Below are 15,786 nucleotides of genomic sequence, written 5' to 3'. Positions count from 1 at the left end.
TTATATGAGAAGATCTTTTCACGTTTTGAAATTCAAAGTCAAAGTTCAGTTAAAAAGTCACCAAAGCATAAAAAACAGTCTAAACCAACTTTTCAAGAGGGGGAGTTGTTGCAAAGATCATTGCTGCCACGAAAGATTTTGTTCTTTCTGAAATTACTTCCTACTCAGAGGAATTAACAGGAAAAGAATCAGATGATCAGGCTTCAGAGACTCTCACGAGGACTATACTCAGTAAAAAGAAAGAAATTTTCCACATGTTAGCCCATTCATTTATAAAGCCGCAGCAGATGACTGGCTGTAACTCATGGAAGTTCATATCACTTCCTGTTCACTTCTTCCAGCTGTCACCGATGGTCCTGTTAGCAAGGCTTTCTAACAAACTGTCACTTCGGTGTTTGTGACGCACAATGCTGAGACTCACTCTCTGTTATTGGGATCCAGCAGTTAACTGATTTCTTGTCTTCACAGTTCCAGTTTGGGGCTGTCTGACAGAAGTTTCTTCCATCTGGGGTTATTTATTAATATGGTACGTTTAGACAGAGTAATCCATTTGCCCAGGAGGCTAGACAAGCATGAGGCTTTGTTGGCATTCTAACAAAGTAAGCACAAAAGGACAAAGAAAACATTTACCAGAGCTGAACAATTAAAATATACACTGTAACAAAAGCTGCTCAGTTTGACACAATTACAAAACCTTTACTTTTGTTTTCACCCAGGATCTCACTTGCAGTTAGCTGTAAAGGAAATGGATTCACAGTTTTAAAAAAATCACTCAAGTTTAAAGATGGTTTTATGTCAGCAGCAACGGAGTTCTGCAATACAACAGCTGAGAAGCAAAGAAGGAAAAATTATGAAGAAATCCCACAGATTGGATCTTGTAAGAAGCATAGATTTTTTTTTCAAATTAGCCTATTTTTCTAGTCAACCTGCTCAGAGATGTCATTACTCACTTCGGGAGTGGGTGGGACTTGAACATAGGCCACAAGGACCCAATATCATGAGTATTATGCGAGACTGTAAATAGTAAGCACATGACTGCATTGTGAGAGCGACATACCACTGTCACACATCAATGTGACACACACACACACACACACACACACAGGGCATAAGTACCTGCTAGCAATCACATGGCTAATCATACAATCACTTATTTTCTCTTCTCAGTTCTAGTTCTTTACTGTGTCAGTATTTTAGTGTGAACTTTGGTCAAACTCATTAAACCAATAATAACCAGCATGTCTGTAACCAAGAACAGAATTTGCAGAATAATTAGTCAGGTGACAGCAATAATGATACTGTTCCTCCCAAAGGCGATACTCTGGTTTCATAGACAACCCTATCTATAGCTTGAATAAGATATGAGGAGTCGTTACATTACTGATTAATGGGTTAGGAAACTTTGGGACCCAGATTAGACAGGCAGGAATGTGATGTGATCATCTTTTCCATAAGTATCAAATTGCAGGAGGACTTTCTAAGAATTCTGAGCAGCCAAAGTCACAAGCTGGGGCCATTTGTACCTGTAGATCAATAGGGCCTTTCAATGAGCTTTGTTGGATTACACATCTGGATGCTGTCAAGTACCATACCTCATCCACACTGACTTAGCAGGTCACAGCCAGGATTTGGGTGGAGATGTTCCAAATATTATCATCATTTTTGAAGTAAAAATGAAACTTCGCATTAGATTTTGGATTCTGATAAGAAGTGAGCACCAGCAAGGGATGTGCATGAAAGTTTACGCTGTTGGTAGTGTGCCAATTCACCAGCACCATTCGGCCCTTGGATCATCTTTCTAGCTGCCAAATAGGGGTAAGGGCAGCATGAGTACCCATGAAGTGATAACCAAAAAAAAAGCCTATTGAGACCTATTAGCAAAGGCTGATTGTATGTGAGTGTCCTAAGCCAGCTGGGACCAGCTTCCTAAAGGTGTCCCCCTGCTTGGGGGCCAGTACAACAGGCAGGCTTTCAGGCTGTCCTGTTTGACCTCAGCTGCAGCCATAAGCTTTCCTACAGAGAGGATGCCCATTCACAATGGTGACCTGGATGTGAAGTGGTTTTTGTTTTCAAGTTTAATTTGAAGGGCTAGCTCCATCTTTAGATGCCTCCCCTTCTCTCTCTCTCTTGCCTCTGGTACTGCCTCTTTCGAGCCTCCAATTGGCCCTCCAGTTTCAAGACCTGTCTGCCAGCTTTAAGTGGATGGTGAACCCATCTCATAGAGGAACACCCCTGTCAGGTGATTATGTGCTCATGGTTTTCTATATGTTAGATTCACAGGTTCATATTGAGTCAGATAACTGGAATTTTATTAAATATTAGTAACTAACTACATACACTGTTATAAAATCTCAGATAATGTGGGTTATATGCATACGTAGTTTGCTGTTGCATTATATATGTAGTTGGCTGGTAACCTCCTAACAGACTAACTGACTGAACTAAACTAAGATGGAATCATTTTATAGCATGTCGCATATCGCAATATTATCAAGCTATCTTAAAGGTACATTGTCTTTCTGAGATCTGTATAATAATACATCAGATGACTGTACCCTAGCAGTGCTAGGTTCTGACCCTCATTTAACCTTCTTGACCTTACTTCCAGTTCTGGTTTCTACCAAGTGACCTCTGCTGCTAAGTCTGTGGGTTGACACTGGGTAGTGGAATAACAGACTCAGCTTTGATTCTCCCCACATTGCGAATTGCAACACTGACTTTGCTAAGCTAACAAGAATACGGTCACTCGCAGATAATAATGGAAGACTGTGTTCAGTAGTTCAAGTGAATCTGAATAGTATTCAGTCAGCAAAGAAAGAATTTGCATTTATGTAGTGTGGTTAATATCCTGGGGATATTTCACAGCCAATAAATTACTCTTGAAGTGTTTTGTGGAAAAATGTGCCCACCAATTCATGCAAAACAAGGTGCCATAAACACAAATGTTTTAAATAAACAGTTAATCTGTTATCATACTGTTGAGAAATGAATGTCAGCATGACATCAAGGGAAAAAAAAACCTTCTTTGAAAAAAATTCCATGAAAGCTTTTATGTCTACCTGAAAGAAAGCAAAAAGCTTGTTTGAACAATTCATCTGACAGATGGTAGCTCTGACAGTCGAACGCTCATTTAGAATTGCACAGAAATGTTAGCCTAGATATTTGGGCACAAATTTGAAGTGAGGATTGACCTCCCAACCTTCTGAGTTATATGATAGTGAAAAACAGAAGCTTGTTCTCCATCTGATGACACTTCCAGCTTGCAATTTAAATTGCAGTCTTGATTTGAGTCTCAATCTACCAACGTCTAATGTAAACACAGAAAAGATTAGCAAGAGAGCAGAGCCTGGACGTTTTGTAAGACTTGAAACAGAATTATGCAATATTCTAAAATGGGCCAAGGACATTTAGTCCTGAAAGGATTAAACTGCTTGATAGTTGGCTCACTTAAGCATTTCCATTTATATAACACAGAGCAATTTAAAGCCAACCAAAATTTGTTACAGAAATATCATAAAAATGCATGTGGCTATTACTATAATTGGAATACGTAATGCTAAAAGATCTCATGGCACCTAGACCCTGCTGCTTCTCACCCAAGCCATGAATCTGTGGCTCTGCTGGGTTGAATTCTGATTGAGATCTTTGTACATGTTCCAAATGCAAAGTGCCCAGAAACTAACACAGGCTGGACCTTTATTTGTGCAGGAGCTGTGGACTGGTACACTGACTCCGATCAGGTTTACAGGACAATAATCTGGTAAATCTCAAAGGCATGGTCAATGCACTAGCTTGAACTCTAGACAGGTTTTAAATGTGTTACTTTCTTTTTTCACCCACTCATAGTGAGGGGCATTGATGGGCACACCTGCTATTTTTATGGAGGGACCCCAGTAATTTCCCCCAACCCAGCCAGGGGTATTGTACAAGGCAATAATTTGCGGTGAATTCAACTTGATGAATCTCCCAAGTCTCCCAGATTGCTCAAGTATCTCCTGGAAGGGACCATGAACTACCTGAATAATATTAGTAGGAACTGGGATTAAAAGTGGAGCTCAGCCACTGTGACTTCCAACAAGTATTTCTAATTCTTTACTCACTGGTGAGGTTTCCTCCTTAGCTGGGTGTGGTTTGTTGGAATCTTTGCACAAGACAGCTAGCTTCGTAATGGCTGTCACTCTACATCAATCAACATCACTCTGTCATCAGTTAGCATCACATTCAAAGAGACAAGCCCTGCTCAATTCTACCAAAAAATTTGATGTTTATCATTATAAATATAAACCTGAAGTTTCAATTCAAATACCACTGAACAAATCACAATTTTAAAATTAATTGCAATCATTGCTTAAGAATATTAAAATAATGGTTCAGGTTTTTACAACCTCCATAAACATCACAATTTTTTAAAATTTAAATTTGTAGTTAATGAAAGAATGACATGGTAAGAGTTCATATTTTGAAACTTTTACTGTAACAATTAACTAAAACAGCACTATTGACTAAACACTATTTTCTTTATGTAGGTTACTCATAATTTAAACCACAGAGAGAACATTCCCCTTTTATGTTTGTCACCCAACCCACTCTCTGTGGAATTATAGTTCTTGTGGTTCTGTTCGCCGAACTGAGAATTTGTGTTGCAGACGTTTCGTCCCCTGTCTAGGTGACATCCTCAGTGCTTGGGAGCCTCCTGTGAAGCACTTCTGTGGTGTTTCCTCCGGCATTTATAGTGGCCTGTCCCTGCCGCTTCCGGTTGTCAGTTCCAGCTGTCCGCTGTAGTGGCCGGTATATTGGGTCCAGGTCGATGTGTTTGTTGATGGAGTTTGTGGATGAGTGCCAGACATCCCACTCAGACCCATAGTATCACTACCAGGGACACCACCACACAAACTGGCTAAAGAACTACAGCAGAAACTGAAACACCTGATCAGCGGATCCAGACACTCTATACAGTCAACACAGGAATTCTTGGACAGAAATATACATATAGACAAGAAAAAACTATGGTCTCATTCGATGTAACGGCACTGTTCACCTCTATGGACAAAACCCTAGCCAGAGAAACAATAGCCAACCTGCTGGACATACAGAACAGACAACAAGACGGGGAACCTATCAACAAAGACTGCATACTCAAACTACTGGACCTGTGCCTCACAACACACTTCACATTCAACAACCAAATATATGAACAAATCAATGGCACCCCCATGGGCTCACCCATCTCTGGACTCATAGCAGAAGCGGTAATGCAAAGGTTAGAGCAAACAGTCTTACCGCAAATTCAACCCAAACTCTGGGTCAGATATGTAGATGACACCTTTGTAATAATTAAAAACACAGAAATAGAGAACACACACCGGATCATCAACGCCACACTCACAGGAATCCGATTCACCAGAGAGGAAGAAAACGACAACCAACTCCCATTCCTAGACGTGATGGTACAGAGAACACCGAACGGAGAATTCACCACTAAGGTGCACAGGAAAGTCACACACACAGACCAAGTCCTAAACTATGAAAGCAACCACCCCAACACACACAAAAGAAGTTGCATCAAGACACTGTTCAAAAGGGCCACAACATACTGCAGTACACCAGAACTGCAAAAAGAGGAAGAAGAACACCTATACAATGTATTCACCAAAAACGGATGCCCGCGCAATTTCATCAACAGATGCCTAAGGGAAAGACATGCCACAACCAAAAAGACTAGCCACACAACCATACATCAAAAACATTTCTGAACTGACAGCCAGACTAATGCGACCACTAGGACTCATAACAGCACACAAACCAACAGCCACGCTCAGACAACAACTCACCAGGACAAAGGACCCGATACCCAGCATGAGCAAAACCAACATAGTATACAAAATCCCATGCAAGGACTGCACAAAACACTACATAGGACAAACAGGAAGACAGCTAACGATCCGCAACCATGAACACCAACTAGCCACGAAACGACATGACCAGCTATCCTTAGTAGCCACACACTCAGATGACAAGCAACATGACTGGGACAACACTACTATTATCGGACAAGCCAAACAGAGAACAGCCAGGGAATTCCTAGAGGCATGGGATTCATCCACTGATTCAATCAACAAGCACATCGACCTGGACCCAATATACCGGCCATTGCAGTGGACAGCTGGAACTGACAACCGGAAGCGGCAGGTACAAACCACTATAAATGCCGGAGAAAATATCACAGAAGCACTTCACAGGAGGCTCCCAAGCACTGAGGATGTCACCTAGACAAGGATTGAAACGTCTGCAATACAAATTCCCAGCTCGGCGAGCAGAACCACAACAACGATCACCCGAGCTACAAATCTTCTCCCAAACTTTGAAATTATAGTTCTTATAACAAAAAGTCAACACTTGCTCGCAGCTTCCAATGAGTTCCCAGATCTCCATTTCTCCAAATATTAACTTTGAGTAATTGTGTCAGATGCTTTCATTTGCTTCCTGAGAGTTTAAAAAATTCACACCTTTGATAGCTCACAAAGTCCAGCAACATCTTTCTCAGGTGACCAAATAGAACCTTTGTGTATTTTGCCCATCTCTCTCTTCAGCTGTTCAGCAAAAAGAAAACCTAGAGCTGACAAGTCTACTCTAGCTGACCAGACCCTTTGTTCTAGGAGTGAAAATTTAGCACTTTGCTTGGCAAGTCCTTTGACTTAGCCAGGCTTGTGGTCAGGTGGGATTTGGAATAGTCACATGACTTCATTCATTTTGACCTAAATTTAAAGAAATAGTCCAGAATTGTAACAACGGGGCTTCTAAGGAATCTTTATATTTTCTATATTAACATTCCATTCAGACCTCCTAATGTACTTCTCTTCATTTCTATCGTGAAATTGAATTCAAAATTTCAGTGGAGATATGCCCTACCTAGCCTGCTCTGCAAGACAAAATACACCCTATGTCTCATGAAGATCAGTACTTAGCTGAATATTAGACATTTTTCCAAGGTGGGGGTGGGGAACAGGATAAGTGTTCTGGTACAAAATAGGACCAGGTTGTGGAGATGTTGAAACTGGCAAGATCCATGAGGGATGCTAAAGTATTATTGGTGACATAGATATTGGCAGAAGAATGATCCCAGGGAAGAGTTGCGAATATTACCTCTCAAGGAATGCTCAAAGAGATGTTGCGCTTGTGGCAAGGCTTGGCACTTCAAACGAGATTGCCATCAATAACCATAACCACAACTAGCATCAGGCACAAAGTCTCTATCCAGTCCAATGGCCTTCCCTTCTCACCAGTCTTTAAACTAGTTAGACCCTTCAACTGAAAGCCAGAGAGAAGGCAAAGTTCTTTAGGAAGAGGCTCTGTCTTATGTAGGGCGACAGAACTTGCCCTGTAGTGAGCACAAAATTTAGCAAGAGAGAAGCATCATATTGAATTGAGACAGGAGCAGAGCATCCCTGATTAAGGGCTTTTGCTCGAAACATCGATTTTCCCGCTCTTCGGATGCTGCTCGACCTGCTGTGCTTTCCCAGCACCACTGTAATCTTGACTCTGACTACCAGCACCTGCAGTCCTCACTTTCGCCACAGGAGCAGAGGTGTCAATCATTTCTCTGTAAGGGTGTGATCTGATTGGTGTCCTTTCCCTTATGCAATCTGTTTCTCAGGGGTCAGACATTCTCTGTCATGGACACATTGAGCTTTCCATCTTCAATCACAATTAGTGGGCAGCATGGTGGCACAATGGTTAGCACTGCTGCCTCACAGCGCCAGAGACCCGGGTTCAATTCCCGCCTCAGGCGACTCTGTGTGGAGTTTGCACATTCTCCCCGTGTCTGCGTGGGTCTCCTCTGGGTGCTCCGGTTTCCTCCCACAATCCAAAAATGTGCAGGTCAGGTGAATTGGCCATGCTAAATTGCCCGTAGTATTAGGTGAAGGGGTAAATGTAGGAGAATGGGTCTGGGTGGGTTATGCTTCGGCGGGTCGGTATGGACTTGTTGGGTCAAAGGGCCTGTTTCCACACTAAGTAATCTCTTAATCTCTACATGTCAGCCAAGTTTGAAGCAACAGAGACCCAAGGGGCTGCTAAAATCACTCAGTTTCAGTTCTAGGTCTGGTACAGGTCAGGCAAACGTAATGCAAATGCTGATGCCCTTAATTGGAAGACTGACCATATTTGCAAAACCACCATTGCATGCCTGGCAGATGACACCGTGTCCATGCACCTAGGTAAAGGCATCATTCCGACTCCCTTTCCCTGAGACATTTGGATTGAGTCAGCGAGTGTCACCAATGCACATATGAATCAGATCTAAATCAGTCCCAGAAATGTGAAGTCAGATGTGGTTTCTGTTTTGTCATCTATGTTTTGTCATTATGACTAGGAAGAGTTTGGAGGGATATGGGCCGGGTGCTGGCAGGTGGGACTAGATTGGGTTTGGATATCTGATCAGCATGGACGGATTGGACCGAAGGGTCTGTTTCCATGCTGTACATCTCTATGACTCTGTTCAAATCTATCTGAAAAGAGGACCTCAGACAGCTTCAGCTGATTGGTGGACAGCAGGACACTCCACCAATACAGGAAAGCCAGCTGATGAGGAAGTCCAAATGTGCATGAAACTATTGTAATGTTGGAAGAGAGCAGGGAGGAGGATGGACTCCTGCAAAGGCTGGTTCATTACAAGGAGAGAGAGATGAAAAAACTTGCTTCTCAACGGCTTCAGCTGTCAAGTGTTGCTAGCGGTTCATGATGAAGCAGGACATCAAGCAACAAAAAAGGTGGCTGTTGAAATTGTGAGAAGTGTACTTTGGCCAAAGAAGGGAAGCGATTGTGTATCAGAAAGGGAATCCTGGTCACCAAGAGACCTCTGGAGATGTTTGCAATGGAATCATTCCTTGCAATCCTTGAACATATTAGTAGTGATTTGATTTGATTATGATTTTATTATCACATGTACGCAAGTACAAAAGTACAGGAGTATAGTGAAAAGTGGATAACGTTGCCACACAAGGCACCATCTTAGATACAAGTACCTAGGTACAGAATCTTAAGAACAAGGTAGAAAGAAAGAACAAAATTAAAAGTTAAATGTTACAGTAATTATAGTATAGAGTAAAATATATGAAATAATGTTAAAAGTTACACACTACAGACATTATTGGTTTTAATTAGACAATAAATAAAGCTGCAAGTTCAAACATTACAGTCTTTAAGTGCTCAGCAACGGTGACACCGCACTTCAAGGAATCACCTCGAGACCGGAAGTCCATACTGAGGTCACTCCAGGTCGAGAGACAGCTATGCTGGGTGGAGAGTCTAATATGCTGAGTCAAGAGTCTGCCACACCAGGCCAAGAGACTGCCATGCTGGGTTGAGAGTCTGCTATGCCAAGCTGAAAGACCGCCATGCTGGGTCTAGACATTGCCATGCCAGGCCAAAGGTCCTCTGGGCAGAGCCGAAATACTGCCCCACCGGGCCAAAAGTCCGCCAAGCTGGGTTGGGAGGCTGCCTCGCCAGGTCTGCACTGAGTCCAAGGGCAGGGGTCTGTGTCCAGGAAAAGAAAGTAGAATTTAACAAACACAAAGAGAAGGGAAAAAAAGAATAATGGAAAGGAAACAGACAGAGCAGACAAGCTGCATCTGAAACATCCTACTCCATAGCCATCTTGGTGCCTTGAGACCAAGCACATTCTCAAACTTAAGAATATTTTCCTTAAGTTAATGCAAGCTTTTCCCACCTGTCACCAAAAAACCTTAACTGCAGCCAGAGTTTTATTGCATGATAGTTTTGTCTGTTTTGGTGTTCCATGCCAAATTCATGATGATCAAGGTCACAACCTCGGGAGCAAGATCCACAGGAGCTTTGCAAGGTCTATGACATTGCCAAGAGTGGTCCCACTCCATATCATCGCAAAGGTCATGGACAGTGCGAACGATTCCAACCATACTTTGTATGACCATCTGTGTACTTTGCCTCTAAGCAAAAGTAGCCATGAATGCCTTTTGGAGTTGGTTTAATAGCAGCCTGCATGCAGTCACAGGCTTTTATCCACACTATCACTTCTTTGAATGAGACCCAGTCCTTTCTGTGGACCATCTCCTTGATCTCACCACTGATGGCGATGGCTGACCCAGCTAAGAATCACACAAGGTTAAGTCAGACTTGAGATAGCATCCAAGGAGGCTGAGAGAGAAGTGCTGAGAATAAAAACACTGAATGATTGTAAGGCTGACAGGACTGACTTTCCAATCAGCACAAATGTATTCAATCGAAATTGTAATATCAGAGGTTAGAAAAAGATGTTGGATGTGTGGGACCCCGAACCCCATAGAGTGATCAAATGGCCACACCTACATTGTTGAACTAATAACTCGAGAGCATCCTCAGAAAACAGTTCACTGAGGCGAGTTGCTTGAGGCCAGCGATTTGGTATATGAGGTGGAAAGAAGCAACTCACTCAGACTTATTGCAGAACCTGAGGGCTGGTGCATATGGCTTGAATGAAGTGGAAACAGACTCGAGTGAGGAATCCTGAAGTGACCTGTGTGTTGTGAATTCAGGGGTTACATCCAATGTGAGGAGGCCTTCCCTCACCCTGAAAAATATTGCAGGGATGAGCTGTCAAGAGGCAGAAACTAAAGTACCAAAAGTCACCAATCATAAAATTCCGAGAACATCTGATCAAATTAGACCACGAACTTCAGAATTGTAGAAGTGTTACAGCATAGAACCAGGCCATTTGGCCCATTGTGCCTTCACCAGCTCATTAAATGAGCATCCTTCATGATGTGAGTGATCCAGCATGAAGCCTGGGTCCCATGGTAGTTACCAGTACAGATAAGAGGCAAAGGCAAGTTCAGGAAAATAGATTCTAGATTAAAGTGATGCTGGAAAAGCAGTGCAGTTCAGGCAGCATCCAAGGAGCAGGAAAATCGACGTTGCGGGCAAAAGCCCTTCATCAGGAATAGACAGTATTTCAACACCGTCAGAATTCATACTCTCAACAAACAGTATTTCAACACTGTCTCAAACATCAAAAACTGTAAGTACAACAAACTTTTATCTACCCACCTCCATAACCAGCACTCCTCAAACATTCCAGAAGATTCCCCAAGCCTCTGGAACTGCTCGGATTCCATTAGCCATGCAGCTACCAACTCCACGGTGAGTAATGACATCACCTCCACCCCCATCATGGCCACTTCCACAGCCACTTCTGCCCCTCACAATTCCTCATGCACCACACATGACATCACTTCCACCCCTCACATCATCGCTGATGTCACATGCTCAGTGACTTCCGCCCCCCCCCCCCACTGCCGTGTTTGCCACCACTTCCACCCACACCGACGCCACTCACTTGCATTCTGCTGACACGCTCCCCACAGATCCCACTGTCACCATTCCCGGCCCCCCAGAACCCTGAGGGGAACACCACCCCTGCTCATGACTCCACCCCCATTCCCCCAACACCACACCTACTTCAGTTACAGGCTCCACCCCCATTCCCAGCTCCACACCCACACCGGATCCCAGCTCCCCGCCCTGCCGAGTTTTCACCATTCCTCCAGACCTCCCCCTCACTGAGGACGAACGATCAGTCCTCAGCAAAGGACTCACCTTTATCCCCCTCCGTCCATGCATCAATGAATTTAATACACGCCGTGATGTCGAACACTTCTTCCACCGCCTCCGCCTCCCAGTTTACTTTTACAATCAGGACTCCCGCCCACCTTCCGAGGACCCCTTCGCCCACCTTCAACACACTCCATCTACCTGGACACCCCGCGCTGGCCTATTACCCGCCCTTGACCTCTTCATTTCTAACTGCCGTCGGGACATTAACTGCCACAACCTGTCTACCCCCCTCCCCTACTCCAACCTCTCACCCTCACAACGTGCAACCCTTCACTCCCTCTGCTCCAATCCCAACCTCACCATCAAGCCAGCGGATAAAAGGGACACAGTGGTAGTCTGGTGCACTGACCTCTACACCGCTGAAGCCAGATGCCAACTCGAAGACACCTCCTCCTACTGCCCCCTCGACCATGACCCCACCCCTCCATCACCAAACCATCATCTCCCAGACCATACAGAACCTCATCACCTCAGGAGATCTCCCACCCACAGCTTCCAACCTCATAGTCCGGGATCCCCGCACTGCCCGGTTCCACCTCCTTCCCAAGATCCACAAGCCTGACCACCCTGGCTGACCAATTGTCTCAGCATGCTCCTGCCCCACTGAACTCATCTCTACCTACCTTGACACTGTCCTATTCCCCCTAGTCCAGGAACTCCCCACATATGTTCGAGACACCACCCATGCCCTCCAACTCCTCCAAGACTTCTGTTTCCCCTGCCCCCAAAGCCTCATCTTCACCATGGATATCCAATCCCTCTACACCTCCATCTGCCATGAACAGGGTCTCCAAGCCCTCCATTTCTTCCTCTCCCGATGTCCCCAACAGTACCCTTCCACCGACACTCTCATTCATTTGGCTGAACTGGTCCTCACCCTCAACAATTTCTCCTTCGAATCCTCCCACTTCCTCCAGATGAAAGGGGTAGCCATGGGTGCCCGTATGGGCCCAAACTATGCCTGTCCCTTTGTTGGCTACGTAGAACAGTCCATCTTCTGTAGTTACACCGGCACCATTGGTGCCACCTCGTGCTCCCGTGATGAGGTTGAGCAATGGGGAGGCACAGTGGCTCAGTGGTTAGCACTGCTGCCTCACAGCATCAGAGTCCCAGGTTTGATTCCAGCCTCGGGTGACTGTGTGGAGTTTGCACATTCTCCCTGTGTCTGCGTGGGTTTCTTCCCAGTGCTCCGGTTTCCTCCCACAGTCCAAGGATGTGCAGGTCAGGTGAATTGGCCACACTAAATTGCCCATAGTGTTAGGTGCATTAGTCAGAGGGAAATGGGTCTGGGTGGGTTACTCTTCGGAGGGTCGGTGTGGATTGGTTGGGCTGAAGGGCCTGTTTCCGCACTGTAAGGAATCTAATCTAATCTAATCTAATTCATCAACTTCACCAACACATTCCACCCTGACCTTAAATTTACCTGGACCATCTCTGACACCTCCCTCCCCTTCCTGGACCTCTCCATCTCCATTAATGACGACTGACTTGACACCGACATTTTTACAAACCTACCGACTCCCACAGCTACCTGGATTACACCTCTTCCCACCCTACCTCCTGCAAAAATGCCATCCCGTATTTCCAATTCCTCCGCCTCCATCTATCTGCTCCCAGGAGGACCAGTTCCACCACAGAACACACCAGATGGCCTCCTTCTTTCGAGACCGCAATTTCCCTTCCCACCATGGTCAAACATGCCCTCCAACGCATCTCGTACACATCCCGTACCTCTGCCCTCAGACCCCACCCCACCAACCGTAACAAAGACAGAATCCCCCTGGTGCTCACCTTCCACCCTACCAACCTTCGCATAAACCAAATCATCCGCCGACATTTCCGCCACCTCCAAGCGGACCCTACCACCAGGGATATATTTCCCTCCCCACCCCTTTCCGCCTTCCGCAAAGACTGTACCCTCTGTGACTACCTGGTCAGGTCCACGCCCCCTAATAACCCACCCTCCCATCCTGGCACCTTCCCCTGCCACCACAGGAATTGCAAAACCTGTGCCCACATCTCCTCCCTCACCTCCATCCAAAGCCCCAAAGGAGCCTTCCACATCCATCAAAGTTTCACCTGCACATCCACCAATATCATTTATTCTATCCATTGCTCCCGATGCGGTCTCCTCTACATTGGGGAAACTGGACGCCTCCTAGCAGAGCGCTTTAGGGAACATCTTTGGGACACCCGCACCAATCAACCACACCGCCCTGTGGCCCAACATTTCAACTCCCCCTCCCACTCTGCCAAGGACATGCAGGTCCTGGGCCTCCTTCACCACCGCTCCCTCACCACCCGACGCCTGGAGGAAGAAAGCCTCATCTTCCGCCTCGGAACACTTCAACCCCAGGGCATCAATGTGGACTTCACCAGTTTCCTCATTTCCCCTTCCCCCACCTCACCCCAGTTCCAACCTTCCAGCTTAGCACTGCCCTCATGACCTGCCTATCTTCCTTTCTACCTATCCGCTCCACCCTCCTCTCTGACCTATCACCTCCATACCCACCCCCATTCACCTATTGTACTCTATGCTACTTTCTCCCCACCCCCACCCTCCTCTCATTTATCTCTCCACCCCCGCAGGCACCCTGCCTCTATTCCTGATGAAGGGCTTTTGCCCGAAATGTCAATTTTCCTGCTCCTCGGATGCTGCCTGACCTGCTGTGCTTTTTCACTTTAATCTAGAATCTGGTTTCCAGCATCTGCAGCCCTTGTTTTTACCCAGGAAAATAGATTGTCTCATGCAATTCTAAAAGCAGGAACAGAACCCCAGCTTTTCGCTATAAGAGAGAGAGGAAGAAAGGCTTCCACATCAAGCTTCAAGACCCCAGTAACTGCACAAACCTAAATCTAAACATCCTGGTTCTGTGCTAGAATCCATCCATTCAGGCTGCTTTTGTTGTTCAAATTTTTAAAAATGCCAAGCCCAAGCTATATACTTTATTGGCTTTGAACAGAACACTCATCACCTCTGTCTCAACCTTTCTTCATAAAGAAAGGACAAAATATGCCTCTTAAAGATAGTATCGTCACAGGTGGAATTCAAACCCATTCTCTCGAACATTAGCCTTGGATTCTGAATTACTAGTCTGATAAATTATCAATAAGCCACCATCCCCCTCTCCAACATCAACTGAACATCATCATATACAAGGCAGCTAAGTTACTTTAGTGTTAAAATGCACCCAAACACCACAATTTAATAGGACATTTGTATCTCTTCGTCAGGAGATTGTAGATTCAAGTTCCACTTCATAGCATTGAGCACAAAATCTAGTCTGACACTTCAGTGCTGAGAGGGTGCTGCACTATTGGAAATGCCATCACTGACACACTGTTAAAATAAAGCCTTGAATGATGTTGAATATAGATGTAAAAGATCCTAAGGCATAGTATTGAAAATAAAACAGCCGTTCTATTTGTGTCTTAGCCATTATATAATTTTCAAATCAATAAAGAGCAACTAATCTGTTCCTTATTCCATTGATGTTTGTGGGTTGTGTTGCCTATATCACAACAGTGAATAAACTTCAAAGTACTTCACTTGCCTTAAAATGTTTTGAGATATCCTGAGGTGTTGAAATAAAAATACAATTTTGTCCTTAAACATTTACCACAGATTCATAAGCACATCAATGTCCCTGTCTGTTCTTGTGGTAGTTGTTAATTTAAATGAATTGCACAGTGTAATCACATGAAAAGTTGAAATAACCATGGTAATGGTGACTTTCCATCTGGCAAAAATGGCAGAACAAATTATCCTCTCCAAAAGAGCTTGAACCATTGTTATCCCATGGAGAGGAGTAATATTCTAAGCAGCAGTATCAGATTGGCAGCAAAAACAGTGACAAAAAACAAAATAGAAATAGATAAGATAAATGGCAATGTGAAAAGGATAGCATGCAGAAGGTATAAAGGCTGTAAAGGATGAAAATCTAAGCAACCAGTTATTTGTAGGGTGAAGATAGACATAAAGGGGTGAGGCATTTCCTAAGACCAAAATCTTAAGAGAGAAAAAGGATTAAATACAAAGAAAAAAGATAAATGACATTGAATAATAATAATTACATAAGATAAGCAAGTGGCGAATAAAGTGCTGAGATTCAAAGGTATGCAGGTTCCCGAACAGGAACAACAATGCAGAACAGGAGG

The 15,786-nt window shown here is 44.5% G+C and overlaps 1 long non-coding RNA gene across 1 annotated transcript in view; it reads right to left on the bottom strand.

Annotated features, from left to right (window-relative positions):
* The window catches only part of LOC122558155 (uncharacterized), a 260,883-nt gene that overhangs the window by 11,763 nt on the left and 233,334 nt on the right, over window positions 1–15,786 (bottom strand). Inside the window, exon 3 of the long non-coding RNA XR_015761418.1 lies at window positions 422–591. This is a non-coding gene — a long non-coding RNA (uncharacterized LOC122558155). The remainder of the gene's footprint in view (window positions 1–421; window positions 592–15,786) is intronic.

Source organism: Chiloscyllium plagiosum, unplaced genomic scaffold (genome assembly GCF_037043375.1).
Source record: "Chiloscyllium plagiosum isolate Xiang-an unplaced genomic scaffold, Cpla_swu_hap1 HiC_scaffold_2, whole genome shotgun sequence".
Taxonomy (NCBI): Eukaryota; Metazoa; Chordata; class Chondrichthyes; order Orectolobiformes; family Hemiscylliidae; genus Chiloscyllium; species Chiloscyllium plagiosum.
The sequence above is the reverse complement of the archived record's forward strand: the minus strand, read 5'-3'. Positions and strand labels throughout refer to the sequence as shown.